The sequence below is a fragment of the Balaenoptera borealis genome (assembly GCF_965194805.1).
Source record: "Balaenoptera borealis genome assembly, chromosome: 2".
NCBI classification, from domain to species: Eukaryota; Metazoa; Chordata; class Mammalia; order Artiodactyla; family Balaenopteridae; genus Balaenoptera; species Balaenoptera borealis.
In genome coordinates this window covers 56,276,914-56,291,307 of record NC_138867.1, presented here as the reverse complement: position 1 = coordinate 56,291,307, position 14,394 = coordinate 56,276,914, and the positions used below count along the sequence as shown (strand labels likewise).

At 41.6% G+C, this 14,394-nt stretch overlaps 1 long non-coding RNA gene across 1 annotated transcript in view; it reads left to right on the top strand.

The window, feature by feature from the left end:
* The window catches only part of LOC309619413, an 80,129-nt gene extending 67,378 nt beyond the window's left edge, over positions 1-12,751 (top strand). Inside the window, exon 4 of the long non-coding RNA XR_014238936.1 lies at positions 8,789-12,751. This is a non-coding gene — a long non-coding RNA (uncharacterized lncRNA). The remainder of the gene's footprint in view (positions 1-8,788) is intronic.
* Positions 12,752-14,394: the final 1,643 nt, after the last annotated feature.

The window sequence follows — 14,394 nt, the reverse complement described above, 5'->3', positions numbered from 1 at the left end:
GATACGTTTGCTTTAAAACCAGACAGTAACAAATACACCACCCTCTACATTTTTCTTGGCTTTTTGCTAAAATCACGAGCATGCAGAAAGCAGGCGAATAGAGTTGTGATGTGACAATGATTGACAGCAAACCTCCTTCGTCCCCTTTCACACACCATCAGGATGAATTTGTATGACTTTTCCTCCTGCAGATCGTCCTTGATGTTATTCACTGTAACTGGAATTTATCTCAATAATAACAATAGGAGAAGATGAAGGCATTCATGTAATATAATGGGTCCTGGGTCCTGCAATCCCGCAGGAGTGGCCTTGGACACGTGATTTTCTTTTGGGGGCCAGGATAAAACCAGGAGTGGGCCGATTCATGACATTGTAATGAGGGAGTTGTGAGAACTTCTGCTCTAATGAGGGCAACTTATTCCTGTGCGTTGCCAACAACTTAATTCCATACATATTCTATCTTCCTTCTCATATTGGGGAAAGATATACTGGCATCACTTCATAAATGTGACCTTACTCATTATCATAATACACTTTCCCAAAAGCTAGAGAGGGCAAAACTACCTCACTGGGACTTGTGACTATTGATGTAACATTATCACATTCTATTAGAAACATGAAGACATTATACTGACACTTCATACTATTTTGGGCTGAGGAATGTAAATAGACAATGTTTCAAATAGAAACTTTCTGATATCAAAAATAACAACTTTACAACAGGCCATATATCTGGGGGTTCTGGTAACAAAGGATTTCAGAGTGGAATCTCAAACCACAGTGATGAAACATGGAGTCAAAATAACAGAGTTTCAGCTATTTTTGGTATATTTTATCCCAGGGAGGTCAACGTAATGAAGACCTTTGGTCATCTTCCCAAGCTGGGCTCTCTTTGAGAAGGTAGTGTAGGCAGGCCTGGGTCAGAGAATGGGTGGGAAAATCAACAATTAATTGATGAGCAAATATTTATTGAGTGACTCTTGTGTGTAGGGCATAGCATAGTGGCTAAGTACATAAGGTATTGGGTCTACCGGCTCCACCACTTACTAACCTCCTTTACCTCTTTCTGTCCCAGTTCCCTAATTTAATGTGGGGCTAATAATAGGACCTGCCTCATATGTTTGCTATAAAAATTAGCAATTAATTTTAGACATTAATTAAGTTAATTAGACATTTATAAAGTAAGTGGCACAAAGCAAACACCTGAAAGTTATAGTAAGGGGAAATAACATATCTGCACATAAAAATACAACTGCCAATAGAAGGCAGCATATAATAAATATAGAATGGTAACTACAGCAAATTGAGAGAGGGAAGATCTCTGTGAATTAGAATGGAGGAATTCCTCCTGGAGGACGTAGGGTTTTACTGGAGTCTTGATACATATGTAGGAGAGGAGGTCATGGGGTGTATCTCGGCAAGACCAAGATACAAGTGTCCTGTATTCAGGGGAGAAGAGGATGCAATAAATAGGCCATTCTGGCTGGAGCAGGGGGTTCATGCAGGGGAGACATGGGAGGAAAAGTGGTAGAGGTGGTTCAGGGTTAGTTTAGAAGAAGCTTAGGTCTGGGCCAATAAAGGCTTTTATTGCCTTGGTGCAAGTGGTGCTGTTAGAAACATCATGGGACAGGGACTGGCTTGCTGGCATGGAGGATGGGAATCCACTAACCTGAGGCTTTTGCAGTACAACAGTGGTCAAGTGTGAGGGTCTGAAGTAGGGTAAGGCAGCCGAAAAAGTAACTCTCCTGTGGATTCCGTCAGATATGAGGGGCCTCTGCTTAATTGGTGCTAACTGACCCCAAGGGCCTTCTGGTGCTCAGGGCAGGACAAAAGCCAATGTCCAGCCTGTGTTACTAGAAAGAAGAGGTCATAATGAAATGACTGGTGCTCTTACTTTCTTTTTTGTATTGGATGAGAATATCCTCAGAATGACAATTCTTATTCATCATAAAACAATTTGATACCTACTTGTGCTGGAGACTTTCAGAAAAAAACACAAAACCAGTTCTCTAAGATCCCTAAGGATCTCACAAGCAGGAAGGGAAAGGAGGTGTTTGGAGAGAATTTGTTCAGAAGTCCAACACATGGCCTCAGTGGCCTCTGGTTGTTCGATTAAGTACCAAGTGAGTAATGTAGATAAAGATGCTACAGAAGGTCAAGAGGTTCCCACAGGCTGCAGTAGTTATAGAAGGCTGATTTGATTATTTGTTTATAAATCAAGATATTTCTATTTTCACAGGGGAAAAAACAAGCTTGTAGTTGGTTAAAGTGGAGACCAAATGAGAAAAAATTAAAACTTGACAGTGTTATCCATCCTTTTGCTTTTATGCAAAATTCCATCTGGGTCAGAAACTTGAGCAAAAAGATTTAATAATAAGAGCTAATGTTTATTGAATACTTACTTTGTGTCAGGTACTATGCTACACCATTTATGTATTAGCTCATTAAATCCTTACTAACTTTATTAAATATAATACTGTTATTATCATGACTTTATAAATGGGGAAAGGGAGGCTTGGAAAGCCTCTTTCTTTCTCTAGTGATTGTTAGGCACTTAGTCTACCACCCATCCAAGGACTGAAAAACAACATCCCCTCAAGAGGGAGGAGATATATGTATACATATAGCTGATTCACTTTGTTCTACAGCAAAAACTAACACAACATTGTAAAGCAATTATACTACAATAAGAAAGAAAGAAAGAAAGAAAGAAAAACAGCATCCCACCAGGATCAAAGTGGACTTGCAGGTGGACAAAAGCTAGCCTGAGCCTTTAGGCTTGACAAAATTATCCCAATTCCTAGGCCTTTAAGACATCAATTGACCACAGAGGTAATAACGAACTGGCTTTGTGGGACATTTATTGAGTCAAGAGCATTGATCATCTTATGATCCAACCTTGCCCAATACCAACTCTGTAAGACAGCCAGTGATGAAGAGACATGGGGCTTAACAAGAGCAGGATAACAATAGCCCATTCCCTTCTTAAAACCCATCCCCTTAATAACAAGAATCACAGGAAACAGCAACACTGCCTTCCATGATACTAGAAGCCAAATGAAACCCTGAAACATGAGATATGGAGATAAAATCAGATGGAAGTTTGGTAAATGACTTAACAAAACAGTTCAAGGTCAAAACTCAGGGTCTATAAAGGAAGAACTAAATTTAGCCAATTTACCTGCAGGACTCTGGAAAGGCATCAAAATTGGAGACACCAAATATTGCAAAATATGGGAAGAGATTGGGTGGGGGAGACTGAAAAAGATGAAGGGGGTGATTAAAAGCTACATAAAAGTTATTTGGACTATGCTGCCACTTTTTCAGGAAACTATGGAAGGATATACTGACCATAACAGGGTATAAACTAATAAAGAGGAAGACGGGGGTTTTAGGAAACAGGAGATCCATGCAGGAAACAGGTAAAGGGAATTCCCTGGATGATGGTAAAGGGAAGTTCCCGAACCACAGCTGTGTGGCAAGAATACAGAACACCAGCCCAAAGGGGAAAAGGAGAAAAGAGGATGCTGGGAAAAATGCCTCCAGAGAGATGTCGAAACTTAGTCGTCTGATGGGCTTGAAGATCAGAAAAATTGTATTAAAAGCCATGGTACATAGCTATAGGAAGATATGGAAAGATTTTTGCCATTGATTAAAAAAAAAAACCCTAAGCAAATAAAAAATTAGGTAATAATTAACTACAGGAAAAACAAAGTTATACAACATAAGGAATGTAAATAGTGTACATTACTTGGCTTAGAAGTGAACAGTAGTCAAAAATATAACACTGAATATGGATTTAACCAAAAACTATAATTATAATTATATTGAAAATATAAAAGAGCTAAAATGCTCATCTGCCATAATAAGAATTAAATAGATTATAGCAAAATTATAAACCAAGAGATGTAAGTATATGAATATTATTTAGAACTACAGTGGTAGTTTTGGGTATACCCAAAGATACACCGCAGAGAGTTAAAAGTAGATGCCTCTCAGGAGTGGGACAGTGAGAGTTGCGTGTGTGTGTGTGTGTGTGTGTGTGTGTGTGTGTGTGTGTGTGTGTGTGTGTTTTAGGAATCTGGTGCTTTTAGTTTTGAAGACTCTAAACTTCTATTATAAACCTTCTTGAAGCAGAATACCATAATGTTAAATGTGTTGATTCTAGAGAAAAACTGTCAGAGTTCAAATTTTAATGCCACTACTTAGTAGCATCATGACCTTGGGAAAGTTACTGATGATACACCAACCTCAGTTTTAACATCAGTACAATGGGGATGACATAGTCATGGGGTGTGTTGAGAATTAAATGAGATAATCCTTGTAAAAGACCTAATATGGTGTCTGGCCTATCGGAAGTCTTCAATAAATCTCATCCATTATCATTTCACTTTAAAACTTATATTCATGTATTACTTTGATAAGAAAATAATAATACTTTTTTAAAAAGCAGGTAGGACAAACAAATCCCTATCAAGGGAGATTTTGAGAGGCTTTCTATCCACACCAACCAGGAACCACATCCTAGTTCCTCATTCCCCTAAAAGGAGAAAGAGAGAGAGAGAGAGGGAGAGAGAGAATATGATGCTTCCTGGTTAATGTATCTATTAAAAATAGGTGTTTTCTACAAATATTTTGTCATTAGCCTTCCTCTCTAAGTCTTCAAGGTGTAGAAATCGCCCCCCTCCTAGGTCTGTTTCTTAGAACATAGGAAAGAGAATAGTCTGGAGATTTCTCCTGATGAAATAGCTCAGGCCCTGGCTCAGCCCTGCTATTTCCTTGTGATGGGGGTGCCTATTTCATAGGCTTGGGACGGTGGGGATTCATGCAGCCCTGCCTCTACACTTGCCTGGCAGGGGAAAATGACAAGTTAAGATGGGAGCTCCGGGTTGTTTTCCTGAGTGCTGCTACATCACAACAGCTAACTGGTAGCTTTTCCAGCTCACTCTAGGTGCAATTGGCTGAAAATCAACGATAATAGCTGATAGGGCTGGAACTTGATTTTGTTTCTCCTGGAGAGGTCTGTCTGCAGGGCTCTTATTAGGAGTGAATAGTGTCTGCTGACTCACTCTACTCTGAAGCTTTTCAGACCAGTGCCCCCCTAAAGGCTGTTCTCCCTGGGGACCTATTGAACTGCAGGTATCTGGAGAAGAGCTTCTTTTACGCATTACCCCCTGCAAAGAGGTTCATTGACGTCCATGAAACCCATGAAAGCTCTTCCCAGCACTGACCGCTGGAATGTAGTGACTTCTCACTTCCTCCTGCCTGGGCTTGGACCTCATGGGCCCTCCCCACCTCCCTCCCCACCCCAGTCACTCCTCCCCCTTTGTGCACTTACCCTTGACCTAAATGGGTAAATTCTTCCTTGTCTATTCACCATCTCCGGTTTAGGTTAAGTGGCTATCTTGTCCATGTCTTAACTCATGAACACCCAAGGGTCAAGGAGTGCGTCTCTTTGCTGTTCTCTTGGTTCAGCATTTGATACAGCAGGTAGGGGCTTCCATAGCTGCTTTTGTAACTGAGGAAGAATTCTAAAGTTCAAAGCATGTTTAGAAGAGTAAGAGAAAGACCAGGATTTGGGATAAGAGAACAAGAAGACCAAGTTCAGGGATCAGGAGGCATTTTTGCAGCTCATCACTTTGCAGTGTGAAGGGCATGTTGAGAGTACCTCGTTAGAGAAGGAGTCAGGCCAGAGCTGCTGAGCCCCTTGGGAGGATGAGGGAGGCCCAGCCACTTACTTGCTGGCCCTCAGTGAGTCACCCATGCCATGGTCCTCAGTATTCTCAGTGAAGATTGACAAGAATAAGAGTAAGTTACAGAGCGGTGAGATGAGGCTGAGGAATGCTTCTGAGAGCCCCCAAGAACTGAGGATTTAAACTTCAGTAGTATCATTTTTGGTAAGCCTGAGTGAGAGGCGAAAGAAGAGGTAATTGACTCAAAGGTCATTAGAAGTGGGGTGGCATTTACTGGTTCAGCCAGGGAAGCTGGAACACCAAACTGGAGGGAAGGTTAGAGGGAGTGTAAGTCAAACCTTCTCCTTTCAACCATGGAGAGCCAGAGGCAGGAGCACAGCATGAGGCATCATTGCTTGTCAAAGCAAACAGCAAACACTCCCATGTGACTCGTGGCCTTTAAAGGGAACTGGAAGTAGCCTTCTGATCACTACTATATTAGTTTCCCATTGCTGCTATAAAAAATTATAAAAATACTAATGTATTATCTTGCAGATTTAGAGGTCAAAAGTCCAAAACATGTTGTAAGGGCTGCAATCAAGGTGGAGCTGCATTCCTCCAAGAAGCTCTAGGGAAGAATCCACTTCCTTGCCTTTTCCAGTCTCTAGAGATACCCTGCTTCTTTGGCTTGTGGTCTCTATCGCTCATCACTTGAAACTCTGTTTTTATCATCATATATCCTCTCTGACGTGATTCTTCTGTCTCTCTCTTATAAGGACTATTGTGACTACATTGCCCTCCCCACCAAATAATCCAGGATAATCTTTCCATCTCAAGATTCTTAATTTAATCACATCTGTAAAATCCCTTTTACCGGGGAAGGTAACATATTCAGAGGTCTTCAGGATTAGGGAGTGGACATCTCTGGGAGCTGTTATTCAGCCTATCACAACTATGCAGTGAAGTTCATTCCCTTTGCTAAAGGCTATTTTTTCCCCAGTGGCAAAGCCATAACCCTCTACAGATACAAAATAAAATCAACATGTCAAAGATTTTATTTAACACACCAATTAATTAAGGAACTGGTAAAATGGCACAACTGTTTCAAAGGTTAATTAAAAACCCACATACATACATAGGCCATCGGGAATGCTGTAATGAAATTATAGATGGATATAAAATTGGTCTATATCTATAGGACAAAACTTGAGTACATCTCCACATAATTTGCATTTCTATGAAAAAATGGTTTCTATTACATTCTATCAATATTCTACAACTTACGGAGCTGTGGTTTCATTTGAAAGACAAAGATAACCCAAGGGGCTATCCTAGGCACCCAGTAACCTTTGTTGCCCATTTCAGCCTTTCACAATGTTTCCTGACACCTCTTACAATTGAAAAATTCCCTTTGATCATCAAAGAAACACTAGGCAACTCCAAAGTCTTGTAACAAACACAGTCAGGCATCAGCACTTCCAGCTTCCTGCCTCTAGTTCTTCTAGAGTCTTTCCTCCCTTCTTAATGCCTCAAGTTCTCTCTGCCCTTATATCACTAGACCAATGACCTCATTGATATACATTTACAATGATCGGGTGCTTAAGATGCATATACAGGCATACCCTGTTTTATTGCATTTAAGTTTTATTGCACTTTGCAAATATTGTATTTTTTACAAATTGAAAGTTTGTGGCAACGTTGCATTGAGCAAGTCTATTGGCACCATTTTTCCAACAGCATTTGCTCACTTCATGTGTCTGTGTAACATTTTGGTAATTCTCACAATAGTTCATACTTTTTCATTATTATTATATTTGTGATCCTTGATATTACTGCAAAAAGATTACAACTTGCTGAAGGCTCAGGTGATGGTTAGCATTTTTTAGCAATAAACTTTTTTTGTTGTTGAGGTATAGTTGATTTTCAATGTTATATAAGTTTTAGGTATACAGTATAGTGATTTACAATTTTTAAAGGTTATATTCCATTTATAGTTATTATAAAATATTGGCTATATTCCCTGTGTTGTCCTTGTAGCTTATTTATTTAATACATAGTAGATAGTACCTCTTGATTCCCTACCCCTATCTTGCTCCTCCCCCCCACACTTTCCCCACTGAGCCACCAGTTTGTTCTCTATATCTGTGAGCCTGTTTCTCTTTTGTTATATTCACTAGTTTGTTTTATTTTTTTAGATTCCACATATACATGATATCATACAGTATTTGTTTTTCTCTGACTTATTTCACTTAGCATAATACCCTCCAAGTGTTGTTGCAAATTTTCATTCTTTTTTATGACTGAGTAGTATTCCATTGTGTGTGTGTGTGTGTGTGTGTGTGTGTGTGTGTATACACACACACCACATCTTCTTTATCCATTCATCTGGTGATGGACGCTTAGGTTGTTTCCAAATCTTGGCAATTGTAAATAATGCTGCTATGAACATTGGGGTGCAGGTATCTTTTCAAATTAGTGTTTTTTGGGTAAATACCCAGCAGTGAAATTGCTGGATCATACAAAAGTCCTATTTTTAGCTTTTTGAGAAACCTCCATATTGTTTTCCACAGTGGCTGCACCAATTTACATTCCCATCAACAGTGTACGAGGGTTCCCTTTTCTCTGCATCCTCACCAACATTTGTTATTTCTGGTCTTTTTGATGATAGCCATTCTGACAGGTGTGAGGTGATATCTCATTGTAGTTTAATTTGCATTTCTCTGATGATTAATGATGTTGGGCATCTTTTCATGTACTTGGCCATCTGTATGTCTTCTTTAGAAAAATGTCTATTTAGTTCTTCTGCCCATGTTTTAATTGGGTTGTTTGTTTTTTTGATGTTGACAGGTATGAGCTGTTTATATATTTTGGATCTTAACCCCTTATCAATCATATCATTTATTTTCTTCCGTTCTGTAAGTTGTCTTTTTGTTTTTTTGCTGGTTTCCTTTGAGCAATAAAGTGTTTTTAAATTAATGTATGTAAGCTGTTTTCTTAAACATGATGCTATTTTACACTTAATAGACTACAGTATCATATAAACATAACCTTTACATGCACTGGAAAACCAAAAAATTCGTGTGACTCACTTTATTTCATTATTTGCTTTATTGTAGTGGTCTGGAACTGAACCCACAATATCTCGGAGGTCTGCCTGTGCTCCTCAGTGAGTATTACACAAACAGGAATCAAAGTATTTTTAACTGAATGCAATAAAGTCGAAAGTGTAAGCAGCAGTTTTCACCCTGGTGAGAGGAACCTGGGGAGGTTTATAAAAAATGCCGGGGCTGGGATACAACTTTAAACCACTTGAATTAGCATATCTGGGGGTGGGGCTCAAGCATTGATAGTCTAAAAAATCCCCTCAGTTGATTCTCATGTGAATTCTTATGTGAATCACTGATGTGGAGCTTTGCTACTCAAAGTGTGGTCTGGAGACCAGAACATAAGCAACACCTGGAGCTCAGTAGATGTGTGGAGTACCAAGACTTGCTAAATCAAATCCTGAAGATTAACACAATCTTAAGTGCTTTGTGTGTACATTAACATTTAAGGAGCAGTGGTGTGGAGCAGTGATTCTCAAATTTTGCCAAGCATCAGGATCACGCAGGTGGCTTGTTATAAATTGCTGAATTCCTGATTTGGTAGGTCTCAGTAGGGTCCAAGAATTTTACTTTCTTACAAGTTCCCAGGGAATCACACTTTGAGAACCACTTATATAGAACATTGGAGAGCATAAGGAAATTCTAAGGAAGCATCATTTCTTTCAGGCAAACCGCACCATCCTACAGGCTTACCTATTCCACTGAGCTGATTGGTCCTCCAAGCAAATAAATAGACTCACATACCCTAAACTCTTCAGGGCAACCCTAAAAATAGTTACAAAGCCAGATAGGGGAATTATCTTGAGAGCAAGAATGTGCAGAATTCACCTTGGGCAGAATCAAATCACCTTTCCCTCTAAAGTCCCTCAGGAGCCCCTCACTCTTTGGAAAGCTTTCTTGGGAAGAGAAAGCCAATGTCTTCTTTCTCCTGAGGCTTGAGAGTGGGAATGAAGCCTGCTTATATGTGGAATTACCCTAGCCTTTAAAAAATTTCCCTCTGTCTCTCTCCCTCTTTCTCTCTCCCCTTTCTCCTCCCATCCACCTCTTTGTCTCTTTCTCCTCTCTTTTTCTTCTTTTGTCCATCAGAGAGATTCATCAGATGAATCAGGATGGCTTGCAATTAGCTGACACCTGTCACCCCGAGGCAATTTCTTTTAACAGTTCACTAATCCATACCCCCTCCCTGGGATAACAGCAGGGGAGATTCCAATTGACTTCATTTTATGGATGTGGCATCTGCAGCTAAGTTACCTACCCAAAGTTTCTTAGCAAGTTGGTGCTAAGATCTGGTCACTACCCACAAATACCCCTAGGGCTTTCCAACAAATAAGCCATACGTTCAGGCTTGCTTGCTCCTCTGTCCTCCTGGAAGAAGATGCTACTGAAGTGAGTGGAAGTGGGCAAGCCTGGAGTGTGACTCACGGGAGGGGTGAGGAAGAATGGGTCTCTGCGTCCTCCCAGGCCGAGCCACAGCTGCACCTGGGGGTCATCCAGCAGCCTTGTGGAAGGGGGTGTGGTGAATGCTAAGGCCCAGGGAGAAGTGAGTGGGGGAATCCCAGGGCCTGAGCACCTGAGGGTGTACTCAACCCTAGGCCTGCTTTACCGAGAGCCTGGTAAGAGGCGGGAAGCCCAGATTTCACTGCCGTCGCTCTTGTGTGTTTCCTTCATCCCTTCCTGGTTTCTCGGACATCTGACCTAGCGCCACCTTCTCAGAATGGTTAGGAGGATAAAGGCTTTTCTCAGCTGCACGGGAGAGATAACTGGACCTGGCTCTCCCTTTCTCCCCCCCACCCCCACCCTTTCATTGTGTCTACATCCCTTCTCCCATATGCTGGCTGCTTCCCCAGATCCTCCCCTTACCGTGACCTCTATTTCCCCCCCTTGGCCTGATCTGGCCTTTTTGTAATATTGTGTGGCCAGAACAACTTTTGATAAGTGCTCCACTTCTGACTGAAGGAACCCACTTCCTCCATGGTGAGTCTTTACTACTCCATAGAGATGTCTTGTTTCTGTGATTGTTTCTTTCTGCTGGCTAACATTTATTGGGAGTTTTCTGCATGCCAGGCACTGAGCGAAGTTCTTTACGTAGTTTTTTTCCCTCATTTAATTCTCCCAACATCCTACGAAACAAATATTATTCTTGTACCCATTTTGTAGATGAAGAAACTGAGTCACAGAGAGGTTAAGTGAAAGTTTGTAGTATATGTGTTACGTGAAGGCCATAGCTGATTCCCATTGAGGAGGTCCCAAGGGTAGGTTACTCCCAAACCCGTGATATAGTCAATTCCTAAACTGTGAGCTTCAGGTACAGGGATGGCAGAAGAAGAACTCTTCTGAATTATCTCTTAGCAAGGTGAGTAGGTTATGGGTGAGGCTGAGCAATGTGTGATGAAGGAGTGCAAGACATAGAGCTGCAGTCCTGACCATGGTTAACCCCAGGTGCCTCTCATTATCCTTTCACCCTTCATCTCTTAGCCTATAAAATGCAATGGTTGAGCTATATTACTTCCAAGAACATTTCCAACCATGAGAGCCTATAATTATACAAAAGCAATGTGTTTTAGAAAACAGAAGTCCCATGTGACCCTAGACATCTGCTCCCTATCTGTGTTTGTAAACACGGAGCCAAGCCTTCCTGTTGGACAAGTGGACCCATGGGGCATGTGATCTGGGGTAGCCCAGAGACTTTGGCTGGACCTTCCCAGCCATGATGGGAGAACTCAACTGCAGGAAGGAAAATTTTAGCTGAAATGGTTTGCTCACACCCATATGCCCAAATTTCTGTTTTATTTTCCTGCAGACAGGGATTGCTTAAAGCTCATATTTCCATGCTCCTTCTCTCTTTGTTGTGGTCTGTGTTGGGAAAACATGTTCTACATCTGAAGCCTTGAGAGCTGCCCTCTAACCAGGGATTTCTAAATTGTGGGCCTGACTCAGTGGCCAAGTGCTATTTCCTGCATCCTGGAACCAGGGATCTTCTGGAAATGGAGGTGGTATTGGAAAGAAGGTATGATGGGGAGAATATGGAAGGCGAAGTCATGGAAGGCATGGGGGTTACTTCTCTACCCAAAACTTCACTCCAGATAGTTGGGAAGCTCTTGACTCTTGTGAGAATGACATGCCACTAATATAACTGTGAGCTGAGACCAAGCGTCTACAGTCAAGATCTTCCCATCATAACTTCAAAACCTTCTTTGGAGAGAAACAAAGATGGCCAGAGGAAGACTGAGGCCTAAAAAGGGAGGAGGAAAAGAAATTAAATTTGGAGAGACCATGTGCATTTCCTCATGTACCTCACCCAGCACAGGTAGCAAGGCTCCTGAGCTTGGGAAGCCCATGGCAGTAAGGTGACTATCTTTGATCCCAGTGAGAGGTTGGAGATCTAAGCTGGTGTCAACTTGATTACAACTCAGGCTAGTAGTTCTGCTATGATGCATTACTCTGGGACAGGGAATGAAATGAGGACTCTCTTGTCACTTTCCTGAAACCCCACTGGTATAGCAGAGGGCTGAGGTAGGAAATATCCCACACTAGACATCGGACGATCAGGGTCCTTGGCCAGGCCCCAACGTGTATCAGCAATGTGAGACTGGACACACTGCTCCATCTTGCTGAGCCTGTGCCCTCTCATCTGTGAAATGGAGATTGTTATACCTGTTCTTCCTTCTCTTATATAGGGTGGTTACGTGAACCAAATAAGAGTAAAATACTGAGAGAACGAATATATTAGTCTTAAAATTAGTGGCTTCCAAAAACAATAAACATTTATTATGTCACACAGTTGCAGTAGGGTCAGAAATTTGGGGGCAGTTCAGCAGAGTGGCTCAGGTTTGAGGATGCCCATGAAGTTGCAGTCAAAATAGCTGCCAGGACTGTGTCATCTGAAGGTGTGACTGGGGCTTGAGGCTCTGTTTCTCAGATGATACATTCACATGGCTGGCAAGTTGATGTTGACTTTTGGCAGGAGGCCTTTAGTTCTTTACCACGTGGACCTCTTGGTAGGACTGCTTGAGTATTCTCATGACATCCAGCAGGCTTCCCTCAGCACAGGCGTTCTCTTGGTTATATAGGTCAGCTCTATTCAATGGGGAAGGGACTACATAGAAACACGAATACCAGGGGTCAAGACCCACTGGAGCCATCCTAGAAGCCATTTGATAAGCTGGATACTGCAGATGTCATCAGATGTATTGTTCCATCTGAGAATATTGCTGTAAGTTGGAACTACTTCTAACTTAAGTGATGACCTTGGCTAAAATTCAGGCTTCCTCTCAGCCCAGCACCTCCTTCTGTTCTCTGAACTTTAGACTCCAAAATGCACTTTTTCTTCCCAAAGACCATTTGGGAGAGCAGGCTGGCTAGGGAGGTAGTGCAGATGATCGGAAAGAGAAGGCAAGGAAGTGTCATGGGTACATAAAAAGAGCAGTGAATAAGGGTGGGTTGAGAGGCTCAGAAAAGCTTCAGGAACACTGAGCCTTGTCTTGCTCGGCTCCCGTTGTGCCTGTTGCAGGACAGAAGAGTAACAGAGTCAACTTTAACCAATAGTTTCAAATTTCCACCCCAGCAGAACTTTCATCCATCCTGCCAACAAAAAGCAAATATAAGCTTGACTTCCTGTGCTGTTTCCTGCTCAGCCTCTGTAAGGGGGTTGGCCTGCACAGAAATGGTCAGGAAAGGGGCCAAAACAGAAAGCATTAGGTTCAGCTACCTCCCTTCTGCTCTGAGCATTGCATTTTTTTTTCCACAACGATGAAATACAATCAAATCTTCACAGAATTGCTCAAAGGTTTTCTTTCTCTTTTGTGCGTCTTGATCTAGATTCTATGAAATTTAAAAAAGAATACTCCTTGTATTTCTAGGTATGCATTTTATACTTAATAAATTCAATTTTACAGGTATTTATATAATACCAACAGTTTGCCCCAGAACTTTGCAAGATAATGGTGAGAGTGGGGAGGGGACACAGTGAAAAAAGAACTAATTTTAAAAACTCTGCCCTCAAGAATCTTATGGTCCTTTTGGAGTGACAAAGCATTAAAGAAAAAGAGCTGAAAGAAACTACAAAGCCACAGTGGCAGGCACCATTGACTGGCTCACCCAGCAGCCATTTCAGTACCTTCTCCTTGCCCCCCTTGCACAGTAGATGGAGAAGTGAGGTACTTGCTTTCCTGGACTTGCTTTCCTGGAAGCTAGGAGTGGCCACATAGCCCAATCCTGGCCAAAGAGGCATAAGGTCTGCTGGAGGCATTTGGGAAAATTTTCTTTCCTTATAAAAGAGACAGCTGTGAGGAGAGGTCTCATTAGCACTGCCCCTTCATCTCCTTCTTGCCTTGAATGTGAATGTGATGGCTAGAGTAGGGCAGTTATCTTGTGACCATGAAGCAACAAACATGAGGCCAGAAAACCCATATGCAGAGCAAAGCATGAAGGGAAACTTGGTCATGGATGGCACTGTTGTCTTTCCAAACTTCCACCAACTCCCTACCTCCAGACTTCATTAAAGCCACTTTATTCATTAAAGCCACTTGTGGGTGGCTTTTCTCTTGTTTTCAGATTCTTTCTAAGTGATATGAAAGAGAGAAGTTCAAATGAGAGTGTTAGAAAGTAAATGCACTGAA